Source organism: Rhinolophus ferrumequinum, chromosome 12 (assembly GCF_004115265.2).
Source record: "Rhinolophus ferrumequinum isolate MPI-CBG mRhiFer1 chromosome 12, mRhiFer1_v1.p, whole genome shotgun sequence".
NCBI classification, from domain to species: domain Eukaryota; kingdom Metazoa; phylum Chordata; class Mammalia; order Chiroptera; family Rhinolophidae; genus Rhinolophus; species Rhinolophus ferrumequinum.
Window position 1 is genome coordinate 60,631,834 of NC_046295.1, and position 14,523 is coordinate 60,646,356.

The following is a 14,523-nucleotide window of genomic DNA, read 5'->3' on the forward strand; positions in this document are numbered from 1 at the left end:
TGGCGATCCAAGTTGTATTCACCCTTTACTCCTCCACAGAGCCCTCCAGGGCCTGGACTAGAGTGAAGCCAGCCAGGTAGCGAGGGCATAAAATTTAAGGGAGCACTTCCTCTGAGCGTCCTTACACTCTAGGTGCCTGACTGGCCTTACCTTTTTCCCTACACCATCACCCTCCTGTGTATCTGACATGTCGGAGATGGGCGGTGAGTATATGTTTGCATAATGTTCACTCTGCGACTTGAAATCCTCCAAAGTCTCCCCATCACCCGTGGCATGAAGCACAAGCTCCTGAATGTGGCCGACACAGCCCTTGGTGAGCTCCCCTGTCCCCATCCATAGCATCAGGGACCTCCACCCTTTCCTCATTTTACTCTACAGCAACCCTCGACTCCTTGAGGTCCCCTCCCACGGGGTTTAAAACAAATTTGGTCCTCAGTGAGAGATTGCCAAACGCATACATGTGTGCGAGCTGAAACACTATTAATACCCTGATGCCAAATGACGGAGGGAATAGCAGACCTGTGGGAGAGGTGTGGCAGTGGCTAAGAGGGCAGGCTCTGGATGTGATCCTGTCTCTGTCCGGAGTTCTGTCCATGGACACCTGATATTCCCTGAGCCTCAGCTACCTCTTTTAAAAGGAAAAAAGAAAAACACCTATTTCATTGGTTGCTGTATGTAGTATTTTTAAAAATAGTTCATGCAAATCCTTAGCACAGTGGCTGACACATATAAGTGCTCAATAGTGGTCATTAATATTCTTACAAGTTGGAAACAAAATCCAGTCTTAGAGAAGTATTTCTTAATCTACTGACTACAGCTGAATTTCAGGAGGTGACAGCGACATAGAGCTAGCTAGCACTTAGATGCAGCCAGTCATCCAGAGAAGTCCAAGTTCTCTCCTTAACAGGTGCCTGCCAAAACCAGGATAGCAAGACACCTTTTTCATTCTAGACTGCAGAGGTGTGCTAGAAGACAAAGCATGGAGTCTAGGTTTCCATGTATCAGCAGCAAGACCCTGCCCCAGAATTCGTACCTCATTACTTAGAGTCGGAGCCTTGAAGAAAACATGTAAACTATGCAGAAAGGCACCATATTGTTGGAGGCAAATGAGACCTTCATTATCCCTGTGTGAGCAGGGCTTAGCCAACAGAGCAGAGAGAAACAGTAAACCCATCAAGGTCTGGCGGCACAGATGGGCGCCCAAAAAGGTTCCAGGGACCCTCAGAGCAGGGCCAAACACTGTCGTTATTCAGGCAGTTAACACATGGCCAGGCACATGGTGTGTCCCTAATGACTCTGCTTCTCTTCAGCCTTCTCCAGGGGAAGCTGCTCATCTGCCCACAGTCCCCCTACCATGCCCTTAAAACACACGGCCTGCAACCAGCGGGCTCATAGCATTTTCCTAGTCCTCCACTACCAGTTCTAGGATTTTCCATTCCCATGTGATTCAAAGACCTCCCATCTCAATGAGTCCCAGCATCAAGCTATACCATTGTCTCCTACCCCCATCCCTCTTACACATCGACTATATTAAAATTCATCCCTTGTGTTTACTGGGAACTACAGCATTCAGCGCCTGGCATGACGTACATACTCAACATTTGCTGAACGTTGGCATTAGTTCACAGCCTTACTCTTCACCCCCAACCCCTGCTGCCATCTCATATGCCCTCAAGAACTGTTGAAGGATTCTTCCAGGATCTCATCTTCCAGAGTCTTGCTTAACTTATTTCCATAGCCTCCTCTTCCATTCCAGGAACTCACATTTATGGCCTGCCAACATTTACCTCTAAAATCTTGACCTCAAAAAAATCATCAGTCTGACCTCAATCTTTCATTCCTTCCGTTCTCCAATTCTTCACAAACTTGATCCAAACCATCAGCCCTCTTCTCAAGACTTATACTACATCTGTTCTCCCACTACCTCAGTCCTCTCTTACTTCACAAAGTAAAGGTCACCACATATAAATTCCCCACAGAACCTTTCCCACTCACCTCCAAAATCATATATATTTTCATTTGTTATTATTTCCTCTCTTGTGTCCCCTTAGGAGGAAAAGCTTATAGCAATAATCCTTCTACTCTTGCATTCTATTGTTGTCTTCTTGAAACAGTGAACGTTTTAGCAACCTGTTTCTTCTATGACTCTACCTCTAAAGTTACTCCCTATTTGTCAAACCCAGTGAATTTTAGGTCTTAACCTTAGTTGATGTATGTGAAGGATTTGACAAAGTCAAACACATCCTTCTTAGAAGCCTCTTTTTCTTCTGAATTAACACTCACCTTGGGTCTTTCTCTGCCCTCTATATCCATCCTTGCAGGTCACTTTCCCTGGGTCCTTAACCTTTGTTCACTCTTTAAATTCTGATGTTCCTGGATCCCCATCTCTTCCCATTTTGTATCCTCTTCTTGGGTCCTGGTACCCACTCACACGGCTTATACTGTACTGGTGTGCATTTCATGACTCCCAAATCTGTTTCTCCAGCCAAGGCGTCTCCCTTTAGCTTCAGACCAGTATATACATGGAAACCTCCACCTGGATGTCCTGATGAGACTCAATACACTTAAGAGTCTGTGCAGTCTCTTCCTCAGCATATTCACTCTGTTCCTGTATTCTCCATCTCACTTAGTGGCCCCACTGTCATTCTATCTGAAGCTCAGACATGAGAGTAACTAGGCCACAGTCTGGTCTGATGTTCTTCCTTCTCTCGGAGTTTGGATATGGAAAGGCTGGGCCCACCAAGGGATTGACTGCAACAGTTAGCTGTAAAATAGCTGACCCTCAGGTGTGAAGGAGCTCTAACCTGAACAAGGAGGTACTTTCAGCCAGGATGGAAGGGAGGTTATTACTAAGAAATTGACTGGAAGGTAGAGACTTCTGGCATCTTGAAGAGAGAAATAGAAATTGAGAAGTGGTCACTGGCATTTACCAGCAGGAGACCCAGGTATCAGTGACCCAGGAGACCAACACCATCGACGGCCATTCTTTTAGGAAGGTCTATACAGTTTTGAAAAACATTTTGAGTGCCTATATATCAAGCTGTGGGATGGGGTTAGGAAAGAGCAAATCCTGGTCCACTTCTGTACACCCTCCCACCATCCTGCCAACTTTCCAGGTATGACTTGTGAAAAGCAAAGAGAATTTTATGTTTGCAAATGAAGATCAAAAATAGCCACAGCCAAGAAGACCTACAGAAAATTCATATGTTAGTAAGATCAATCCTACAGTTTCCACTTATGTCTCCTTGTATAGCTGATTTAAATATCCTGCCTTTGTCCTATTGCAGACATTTCTATGAGGATATAGCATTATTGACATAGCATTATTATTTTAGTGATGAAGACAGCATTATTATTTTAGCATCCCATACCAGTCACAGGTAATTCACTTCTCTGAGTGGTAAATGTGGCATGTGAAGTGCCACATCAATTCCCAAGGCAGGACAGGTTGCGAACTTTGAGAGCAGCCTCTGTATGTTGATTGAACTCTGTGCGTTCTGATTGTTGAATTTCCTCATGGTCTGAGTGATCCAAACATCAGACAGTGATACACATTTACCAGAGCACAGGTTGCAGTGACTATTTCTGCTGTGATGTGATGGTAGGAGTGTTATATGTGGAATGGAGCACACACATTTTACTTTGTTTTAAGCAAATAGCCAGTTGAACAGATTATGCAAATGAAATATCCCCAAACACATCTCTGAGTAGAACGTGTGGACCTGTACGTATTATAGCTGAGGAGGTCCCACTCTCATTTCACACATGCAAGGGTATAAGCAGTATTACATTTTAAAATGTTCTTTTAATCAGCAGTCTGCACACCAAGTCCCCACACTTCCAAGCTATGAAGAATTCAACTCCTTAGTCTTCCTGGGGCTTTCTCCCATAGGACAAGGTACTGGGATTTTATGTAGTACCACTAAACTTAGGAGCCTCCGCTGCCTGAAATCATTAGTTACTTGTTTATGCTGATAGTTGAGACACCGATTGTCCAAATGCAGGTGGTCCCTTTGGGTCCACTGCTTCTGTTGCCTCTGGGGAAAAGTAATATTTTTCAAGTCTGGAAACCATGCAGCCATTCTCCTGTGAGGCCTAAAAGGATCAGGGTGCAGTTGCCCATTCTCATGGAGCCCAAGCTCTCTTTCTCTCCCTGTTTCCACAGATGCCTGCTGTGATCTCTCCTTAATAACAGGATGTCTCTGCCCCCTCCCTCCAGTACACCAAGCACAATCTCATCAGTGGGTATAGACTTTTGAAAACAAAAGCCAGGAAGGGACATCTCTTGGAGGCCACTTCTGCTTTCTATTCTATCACAGACCTCTTTTGAGACAAGAAAGCACAGAGTCTCCTCCCTGACTAAATGAAGGGAAAGAAGAGAACATAGAGGAGAAAAATATCAATTTGCATCTCCAAAACTGACTTTAGCATTTAGAGTTTCCATCAGTGTGCACTCTGACAGGTCAGTTACCCATGGGAAAAGTAAGATGAGATCCTTTGGGGAGCCAGCTCTTGGACGGTGTCATGGTGGACTGGTACCACTACTCCTGGTAAAACTGTTGTTTGGTAGCATAATAAAAGTGATGTCCTAGCTTCAATTCCAACATAAAAGCTGTGTCTTATAAGAGGATTTTTTTCACACATATTATTTCACCTGAGCTCCTTTACTATGAGAAATGCTGTATTATCCCCATATTGATGATGGAAAGACCAAGGCTCCAAAAACTAAAGCCTTCCAGCTAGTGTGAGGTGGAATGGGATGTGAACCTATGTCTATCTGACTCCTGGATTCTTTACTCCTTGCACTCCCTGCCCTCTGACTCCCTTCTATCCCTGTCTCAACAGGGCTGCCCACAACCAGGCGGTCTTCCCTCCGCCACGTGAGGCTGGGTAGCACATCTTCTCTGAGCCCCGTGAGTCTTTTGGCTATGCTGCTCCCTCCCTTGGAGCATCCTTTCACCACCCAAATCCAGCTCAATGCCCCTCCCTCATGATCCCCCTTCCAGATGGCTGTGAGCTCTGTCTCTCTGTGTGTGTTTCTTCAATTTAACCATTGCTCTATAGTGACCCTTACCTCGTCCTCCCTTGTACTTTGGGATTTATATACATGTCCTTCAGTACACTGTAGTCTCTGGCGTGGCATGACCATGTCTGATTCATTGCTACACTCTCAATAAATAAGGCCCCATACCTTATTTACTGAGAGTGTACCCAAGGAAGTACACAAGGAATCTTTGCAGAATAGAAGGAGGACAAACAGATACATGGGTAAAAGAATGAATGTATGAGGCAGGGGAGAAATGAGTGAAAGAACTATTGGATTGAGTTGAGAATGAACACCCATAGATTATGGCAAGAATCGCAAGCAGCCATTATAGAGTGTTGAGACAGAGATCGGATTCACTGCAAAGAATGATGGAGAGAAGAAACACATGGAGATTAAGATGATGCCAAAATTCAAATATGGCTCCCGGTGTGGAAATTGAGAAAAACACTGTTCGGGTCCCAATAACCCATGTTTCACCCTGGATTCACGCTATGGGGATATGGGTACTGGTTTTCTTGGACCTGTTCACTTCTATAAGGCCCTAACCCTCTTCCTGCTCATTAATAAACAGCCGTGATACAACATGATATTGGAGAATAATTCTGGTACACTCACAATGTGCTGGGCATTCTTCACATGGCACATTTAATTCTCACAACCATAAAAGGAGACATGTACCATTATTTATCCCACTATATATAGGAGGAAACTAAGGCTTAGAAAAGTTAAATAATTTTCTTAAGGTCACTCATCTAATAAATGGCCAAGTCAGAATTTAAACCCATGTCATCTCTGGCTTCAGAGCCATCCCTCCCAATCACCCTCCATCAAGCTTTCCAGCACATTCCCATGGCTGAATAAGTTTCCATTCACTGACCAGTTGGCTTTGTCATGCACTGAATACTCTTGTGGACATTGAATCTTCAATAATCTCGTGGTGGAGACACTGTTTGATTCCCATTTTATACACAAGGGTGCTAAGGCTCATGGGACCAAGTGACACCACCAGAAAGTGACAAAGCTGGAATTTGAACCTAAGTTGGCTTCTTCCAAAACTCATGCTCTTAACCACAATATCCCAATGGAAGCACTCATAATACTCTCTCGTTTAACAAATGGCTATGGGGTCATGGAAAGGGTCCTGCGTTTGAAACTAGATTGTGCTCTAGCCTTGGTTCTTCCACTTAGGCCTGTCCCTTGGCAAGTCATTTAACATTTCTGGGCCTCAGTTCCCTATCCATAAAATGGAGCCAATCATGCCCCTTGTAGAATTATTGTGAGGGTTAAATGAGAAGTCAGTGCTGATAAAATCACTGTGCAAATCTTTATTTCTGTGAAGTAGAAAGGGGTTGGTAGATATGATTATACTTGTCCTGGGAATGGATAAAATGAGTCTCACAGAGACGAAGTGTCTGATCTAACAATCTCACAGAGAGTTCGTTCATTAGACCAGGAATAAAGCCCAGATGTCCCTAGGCAGAAGTCCATGTGCCTTTTGCTAGGTGGCCAAGGATCATTATTTGCAAGGGTACGATCCGGCCAGCCCCACAGTGCTTCTTTAGTTTCAGTGTGCATCACTGCTTCCCCCTCCCACACCACCCTGCTCTTCCAGGGCCCCTTGACATTCAGGGTAAAAGCCTTTTTCCATCTTTCCTTGGCTTAACTGTTAAATGAAGTGGTCTTGTTCTGTTAAAGAGGTCCACCCAGAATGAGCAGTTTTGAGAAAGGCAGCATGAGTCTGGTCCGGGATGCTTGTCAAGTGCTTGAGATGCTCTGCTAATGAACGTCGTTTTGGAGCTGCTTGGGATTAAGCCATTATCTGTGCCATCTTCACCTGGCCCTTTATGGACCAAAATTCATTCATTCCAATTCCATGCTTAACTAGGAAGGCTTTACAACTCCTTTCCCCCTGGTATCATTTCTCTTCAATCTCCGGGACCCATTATGCAGCAATTTTGCTCTCTCCAATTTCATTTTCACTTTCAAAGTGAATGTCATTTGTCAGGCAAACCACATATTCTTTGGATCCCTATCTGTTAAATTATTTCTGAACTTGACTTTTTTTTGGCCCCATTCTGGCTGACCTAAATTCTTCTCTGTCTTCTACCATTTCCCCCTTCTCTCTGAAGGCAGCCATTTGTGACTTCATTGCCTAAAGAAGCTGTTTCTGGAAGCACTTATCTGTTACCCCAGTTGGAAAGTTATCATTCCTATCTAAATTAGCTAGTGCGATCTTTTATCTGAACTCCAGGCAGAACCGATCATATGTATAAGCACTCTCCATCAGGCTTCAAGACCCGTCGCAGCATCATTTTCAGATGATTCTCTTTGGAACTAAGATTCAAGTCCTCAATGTTTTGAATGCAAAGGTGTCTCTGTAGCCCCTTTTCAAAAGGACGTGCCACTCTTGCAGAGATGATGTCTGGAATCCCAATTAGGCCATCTCTTGTCCCAAGGCCATCTCAGAGGAGATGTCCTGCAAAGACCCCTGGTGTTTTTTGTCCTGTTGTTGCCAACAGCAGACAGAATGCAGAATGTGTGATGGGGGTGAGGGGGGACAGCTCCAGAGTAGCAAGTAATGATTTCGTACAATTCACCTTCAGGGGTGGCAGCAAGGAGCTTTGACAGTGAAACCATGACTGCTAACATATGTTAAAAATGATCTCATGAGAGAACTGGCAGCCCTGCTCTACCCCAGGTTGGACAGACCATGGATAGAGTGTTATTCTAGGTCTGAAGTACCCCAATTCCAGAGGATGTGACCACATGTAAATTCCACAGAGAATAACCATTTGTGAAGAGACCAAACTATGAAGGATGGTTAAAAGAACTGGAATGTTTAGCCTGGAAAGGAGAGCCTTTTGCAGGGATAAGCAGGATGGAAAATTCTATCTCAGACTCCTGTTTTACAAATTAGAAACCTGAGACTTAGAGAACACAGACTCACGGAATAACCAGAGGGAACTTTTTAGAGAATAAATGAGATCATTTTGCGTCGGTGCTTCAAATCTGCCAATGATTCTCCCACTGCTGTTAGACTAAAGGGCCAACCCCAAGCCACGGTCTCCAAGACCCCACATGATGGTGCTGGCCCCCTGTAGTAGGTGAAGGCCAGCTAAGCTGAGGCAATCAAGAGACACCCTCCCCTGTCCCCCGCCAATACCATGGTTTAGACAAGGTAGAAGCTTACGTCTTTACCTTTTTTGTAAACAACACTATAAGTTGCAGACCAGATCAGGCTTCAACAGGGGCCAGTTAGCAGAAACTCTTAGCTGATACTTCAGGAACATGTCTGAGAATGACAAAGAGACCCTCACCTACTTCATCTACATGGTGAAGAGTCACAGGAGAAGACTGGAGCAGAAATTTTGCACATCCTTCTGGAGAGTGTCCATGAAGGGATGGGGCTGGGGAGTGAAACCCCAGCCATAAAGGTTCCAGGGTAAGAGTTGTCATACAAGCTCACCAGGAAAATCGAGGCCTGGGAGGGAAAGCAAGAGGGCAAGAGGTTTTTTTAGTAGTTTATTTGCATGGAACATAAATGTTGGGTTTTCTTTTTCTTTTTTCCCCCCACAGGGGCTGTGTGTGCGTGTGTGTGTGTGTGTGTGTGTGTGTGTTAGTGTGTAAGTTAGCTGCTTCTGGTATCCAACTGGGAATTTGATTCACTTAACTTGTTCAGATTCAGTTGCAATAAACCAGGTGGTTTTGCATTGCTCATGCAAATCACTTTCTCCTCACACATGGCTACAGTCCCAGCTGCCAAAATGTTGTCATGTTCTTGTCTCCAGAGCCTTAATAAGAAGAAAAAAATACAGTCTGTAGCATATATGTGCTCAACACTTCCTGGTTATCACTTAGCCTGTGTGGTCACGGCTAATCCTGCCAATGGGCCAGTTCAAGCTAAGAGAAGTATACAGATGCTGATGGGGCTGAGGGCTGGGGCTCTGGCTCCTCCGGTCACAGATTCTGCTGACTACTCAGAGTGTCCCTTATTAGAGCCAACACAACCTGGGCTATGAAGACTAAAATTCCAAATTTCAGTCCTGCCTTTGGATTACTGACTGGGCTCGAACTGATAGTACCCTAGGGCCCTAAATCTTGTGAGAATAGAAACAATCAAGTCAAGATTCCCAACTGTTTTTACTTCATGGTACAAAAAAAGATAATATTTGTGCAGCATGCCGGTGTAAATATGAAAGATTACTTGCGTCAACGATGACCTTTAGAGGGTTCTGACCTCCCAGCCTCTGCCCATCCACTCTGTGGCTAAGGGATCAATGGCTCATAGTACACTGATTGACTGCTCACCAAAATTAGTGGCCTTCCCCCAGGAGAAGATTGCATTTCCTCACCCTGTGGATTCATACATGGCCATGTGTCTTGCTTTAGCCAACGACATGTGATCAGAAGTGACATACCACTTTCTGACAAATATTTAAGAGCCAGTATATACTCTGTCTTGCTCTTTCCCTCAATTACAGTGACCAGCAATGCTCCAGACCATCCTGGCCCCCAGAATGAAGACTGTGTGGAACAGAGCCAATTCACAATGGCCATCTAGTATGAGCAAAAAAACAAACTACTTCTGCTTTAAGAGATCTAGGGGTTATTTGTTACCTCTGCAAAACCTCTCCCATCTTGACCATCCCATGGCAAACCCAATGGGACCCTTTGATAACAGGGAAAGCTCTAGTTAAGAGTGCCAGATAAATATTAGTTGCCCACATACACAAGCACCAATGGAATATCAATATATTTTTTTGAGAGGGGGTCAGCGTTATCCTCAGGCTCATCAAAAGATAGCTGAAAATTCAGTTATCATAGCTATACAAAAAGAAGTCACATCTTTTTGTCACTTTCATAGAGAATTAAAATCTCTCAGAAGCTCTGTTGAAGCTTCTGTAGCATATAATTATAATAAAAATAAAGTATGGGCTATGGAGTCACACAATCTGAGTCCAAATCTTGACTGGGTGATCTTGGGCAAGGGGCTTAATCTCAGTTTCTACATTTGTAAAATCGAATAACAATAGGACCTAGCTCAGTGAATCATTGCCGGGAATAAATAAGGTAATGTGTGTAAGAATTTGGGACCAGTGCCTGGCATATAGGACACACTTTATACATGTTAGCAGTGGACATCTAACATGTTCTTGATCTTCCATTTTAGAGCTTTTCATTAGAAATGTTCTAATATTAGGAGTCCCACCATAATCTCTCTCATAGCAAATTTATCTGTGGTCAACCCAGAATTATACAGAGAAGGGGAGTCTGGAAAGCATAGTTCCAGCTTAGCCAGATTGACCCAAAGTACAGCTATCACAGTCGGGAAAAGTAGATCATGGCAGACTGTGCTGCCAGGATAAAGATTTTCCTCTAAAGTGTGTAGAGGGGGGTCAAATGTATGGTGATAGAAGGAGAGCTGACTCAGGGTGGTGAGCACACAATGTCATATATAGATGATATACTATAGAAATGTACACTTGAAACCTATGTAATTTTACTAATCATTGTCACCCCAATAAATTTAATATATATATGTATGTGTATATATATATATATATATATATATATATATATATATATATATATAGCACTATATATATATAATATGTGGTGCCAAAAAATGTGTACACATTTAAAGAGAGGAAAAAACTGTATTAATTGTAATATTCAATATATACTGATAACAAAAGATGTCATTTTAGACTTCTGCAATTACAAGAGGTGCTCAAAGTGGTTACCATCAGTGTCCAGACACTTCTGATTATAGTGAACTATTGCTTGAACATAGATAACATCTCTTAAAATGTGTATACATTTTTGGATATATATATATATATATATATATATATATATATATAGAGAGAGAGAGAGAGAGAGAGAGAGAGACAGAGAGACAGAGAGACAGAGAGACAGAGACAGAGAGACAGAGACAGAGAGAGACAGAGAGAGAGAGAGAGAAGAAAAAGAAAATGTTTGATTTCTTTTTAAGTTGCTGTGGCTTGATCAGCTTTACTTCTAAAAAGATCTCTTGAGTGCCAGGGTGGAGAATGATTGGTGGTGGGAGACAAGAAGCAGGAAGAACCAATTGTTGCAGTATTCTGTAATTTCTAAGGTACTGCTGCCAATCCTTGTGGAACAAGGTCAGATAAGAATGCAGATGCAAACAATCGCTAAGGTAATTTTAGTTCTAATTATCTGTGATACAATACAAAAATAAAATCTATGTACACACACTAGATTAAGATACTTTTTTCCCCAAGAGACATTCAATCCTCTTAGTTTCTCCAAATGTGGTATTGTTATTGATTTAATTCCAAAATTTCCCCATGATATTGTGTGTCAAATGATGAGAATAATTAACTTATACTTTTCCTCACGTACAAGTAGAAAAAAGCTATGAAAGATATTGAATCTACTTACCTACCTCGTGTGTGAATTTCAGTTCTCAAAAACACATTTGGAAGTAAGAGAGAAGGAAAGGCTCATCTCATGGAACAACCCTCTGCACTGAATATTCACATTCTCCCCTCTCCTTCCCATCCTTCCTGTGATTGCTTGGGCTTGCATCATGTCTAGTTCTGACCAATGGATGGTAAACAAAAGTGTCGTGCCCCACTTCTGGGCCAAGGCAGCTTGGAGCCAGGTCTCAACTTGGAGATAACAAATGACAGAGCTGCAAGACGAAGAGGATTGCCTGATCAGAATGGGACTTCATGTGAGTGAGAAACGGGTTTTAATTATGAAAAATAATCAGGGATTTGTTAGCTCAGATAGTCTAGCGTAGCCTGTCGCATATATTTGCCAAAGCCTGTGTCAGGTATCTTCACACCTATTTTCCTTATTGATCCATTCCAATCAGTCTATAATAAACACAAGGGTAGGTAATGTTATGTAGCCTGCTGAAGTTCATATAGTTTGGAAGTGGCACTGATGGAATTTGAACCAATTGGTACAGATCCAAAACCTGTGATTTTTCTATTCTGCCATACCATAGCATATCCCATTATCTTCTCACTAAGGAATCTAAAGGATCTGGCCATAGATGAAAAAGAAGTATTGGGAAGGGCACAAAGTTCTAGCTGGTCCAAGGTTCTCACCAGATCTCTAGGTCTTCAGGTTTGCCCTTTGACCTCTCCTTCAATTTCTTTTTCCTTTTAATTCTGTGGCAAAGCAGCACTGGGTTACAGCAGCACATGGATTTTTGGAGCTCTGCCACTCATAAGCGGTGTGACCTTGACGAAAATACTTTACCTCTGCAAGGTTCAATTTCCCGATTAGTAAAAATGAGGATAAAAGTAACTACCACATAGGGTGGTTATGAGGATTAAATGAGATGGTGTCTGCAAAGTACTCAGTGTGGGGCTGGTACATTGGAAGCACTTGACAAAGCACTTGGTGAAGTACTTGGTGAATAGTAGCTAATAAGCTGCCCAAAGCAGCCACTGATTATTGCAATAGATTATTTTTCCAATAAATGCTTTCTCTAGGAGGTAACTGTATAAATGGCCTCAGATCACAATGGGACGATAGCCCCAACCTCAGGGGAAAGGTGACATTTTGTCACCTCGCTTTCCTCTCCCATGCGTCTATCTATGCTTACACTTTATTTCCATTCCTAGTTGTTCTTCTCCTAAAGAGCTCTGGGCTTAGCATCAAGCAGGCTGTTCTTCTAAAGAGCAGAACCTCTTTTAAAACAGAGGTTCCACTGTGAATCTCAGGACCTTCGACATCAGCTCCTCACCTGCAAAATGGGAATGCTAATTTCTGCTTTACAGGGTTTGTAGGAGGATTAAAGAAATCCCATAGGACAAAACCTATTGCATGGTTCCTAGCACGTTGCAGGCATTTTGTAATTCAGTGGTAGGAGTCTCATCACCTCAGACAGGAGGCGAGGGCAAGTCCCCGTAGATAATAGTGGAGGGCTCAGCTGTGGGAAATTGTCCTGTGGGACACACATGGCCTTTATTTTTTATTGGTATTATTTTTTTAATTGTGATTAAGAACACTTAACATGAGATCTGCCCTCTTAACAAACTTTTAGGTGCACGATACAGTAATGTGAGCTATGAGGCCAGCATTGCTCAGCAGATCTCTAGAACTTGATCATCTTGAGTGACTGAAACTTTACGCTCATTGAATAGCAACCCTCCCCAGCGCTTAGCAACCACCATCCTACTTTCTGCTTCTACCCGTTTGACAATTTCACATACCTCATATAAGTGGGATCATCTTTCTGTGAACAAGGACGCTTCTTTCTGTGACTAGTTCATTTCCCTTAGCATAATGTCCGTGAGGTTCGTCTGTGTTTCGAATATGGCAGGATTTCCTTCTTTTATGATGCTGAATAACATAGAGCCTTTTGATAGTGATGAGAGAGAAATTGGAATTTTCTTCTCCCTGGTATATTTAATAATTATTAACTAAAATTGTACATATAATTTATGTTAATGAGAAAACTTAGAAAAATCCAAATAAATCCAAAAAGGGGGGTCGGGGGGGAGAAAACCAATCATAATTTTGACAGCAAAGATAGTTAGATATCTTTCTAGACGTTTTTCTAGGTGTGCATTATTTTTTGAGGTATCCTAATGTATATTGCTTTGTAAATTGTTTTTTGCCCTTAACTATGTTTTGGATCTATCTTTCCACATCAAGAAGTATCTATAACCAGTCACTACAATGGCTGCATAGTATTCCATCATCTGGATATATCTTGGTCTATCGGTGGTTTCCAAATTTTTGCTATTGCAAGCAACACTGCAATCTTCAGAGCTGAAATAATCACAAGGCAAAGCTTTATTAAATCTGCTGTCTAATTCATGTCTCCACTCCCGAATCCCTTCCTAGTCCCTATTATAAATAATTAAATGCTTTCCGTTAAACCTACCTAATTACATATTAATGGTTCCTAAATCAAAAGCTCATTGCTGAAATTCACTACAACAGAGATACTTGTTCATAAAAACCTAATCCTTATTTCATATCAGAAACAACACAATCTACAGACTGAATTTCACAGACCAGGATCATCTTTTACAACAAACGGATGTCGAGCAAGGTCTTCTTTGGTAAGGCAGGAATTACCTCATTACTTAATAATTCAGACAGGGGAAAATTAGATCAAAAATAAGGGAATTTGGTTGTGAAAGCAATTTCTCAATTGTAAGCAATGTTGCAAAGTGGACAGGGCATGAGATGGAGTCAACCAAAATGAGGGTAACATTGGTACTGACTCTTATTTGCTGTGTGCCCTTGAGTAATTCACTTACCTTCTCTGGATGCCAGCCTTTTTACCTGTAAAATACTTAAGATCTATTGCAGAGCTGTTGTAAAGACTAAAATGATAATAGATAACACCAACTTTGCTTTGGCCTCAAATTAATTGAGAAAGAGAGTAAATTCCCCTCTTCCCATGCAGAAAGCAACACATGGGAACCAGGAGTGAAATTTCTCCTTCCTTACTGTGAAGA

The 14,523-nt window shown here is 42.3% G+C and overlaps 1 long non-coding RNA gene across 1 annotated transcript; it reads right to left on the reverse strand.

Annotated features, from left to right (window-relative positions):
- Positions 1–8,680: 8,680 nt before the first annotated feature.
- On the reverse strand, positions 8,681–13,439 carry LOC117032451 (uncharacterized). Its single transcript, XR_004424733.1, has 3 exons — positions 13,264–13,439; positions 11,474–11,726; positions 8,681–8,838 (listed from the first exon to the last, which is right to left on the reverse strand). It is a non-coding gene; the product is annotated as an uncharacterized LOC117032451 (long non-coding RNA).
- Positions 13,440–14,523: the final 1,084 nt, after the last annotated feature.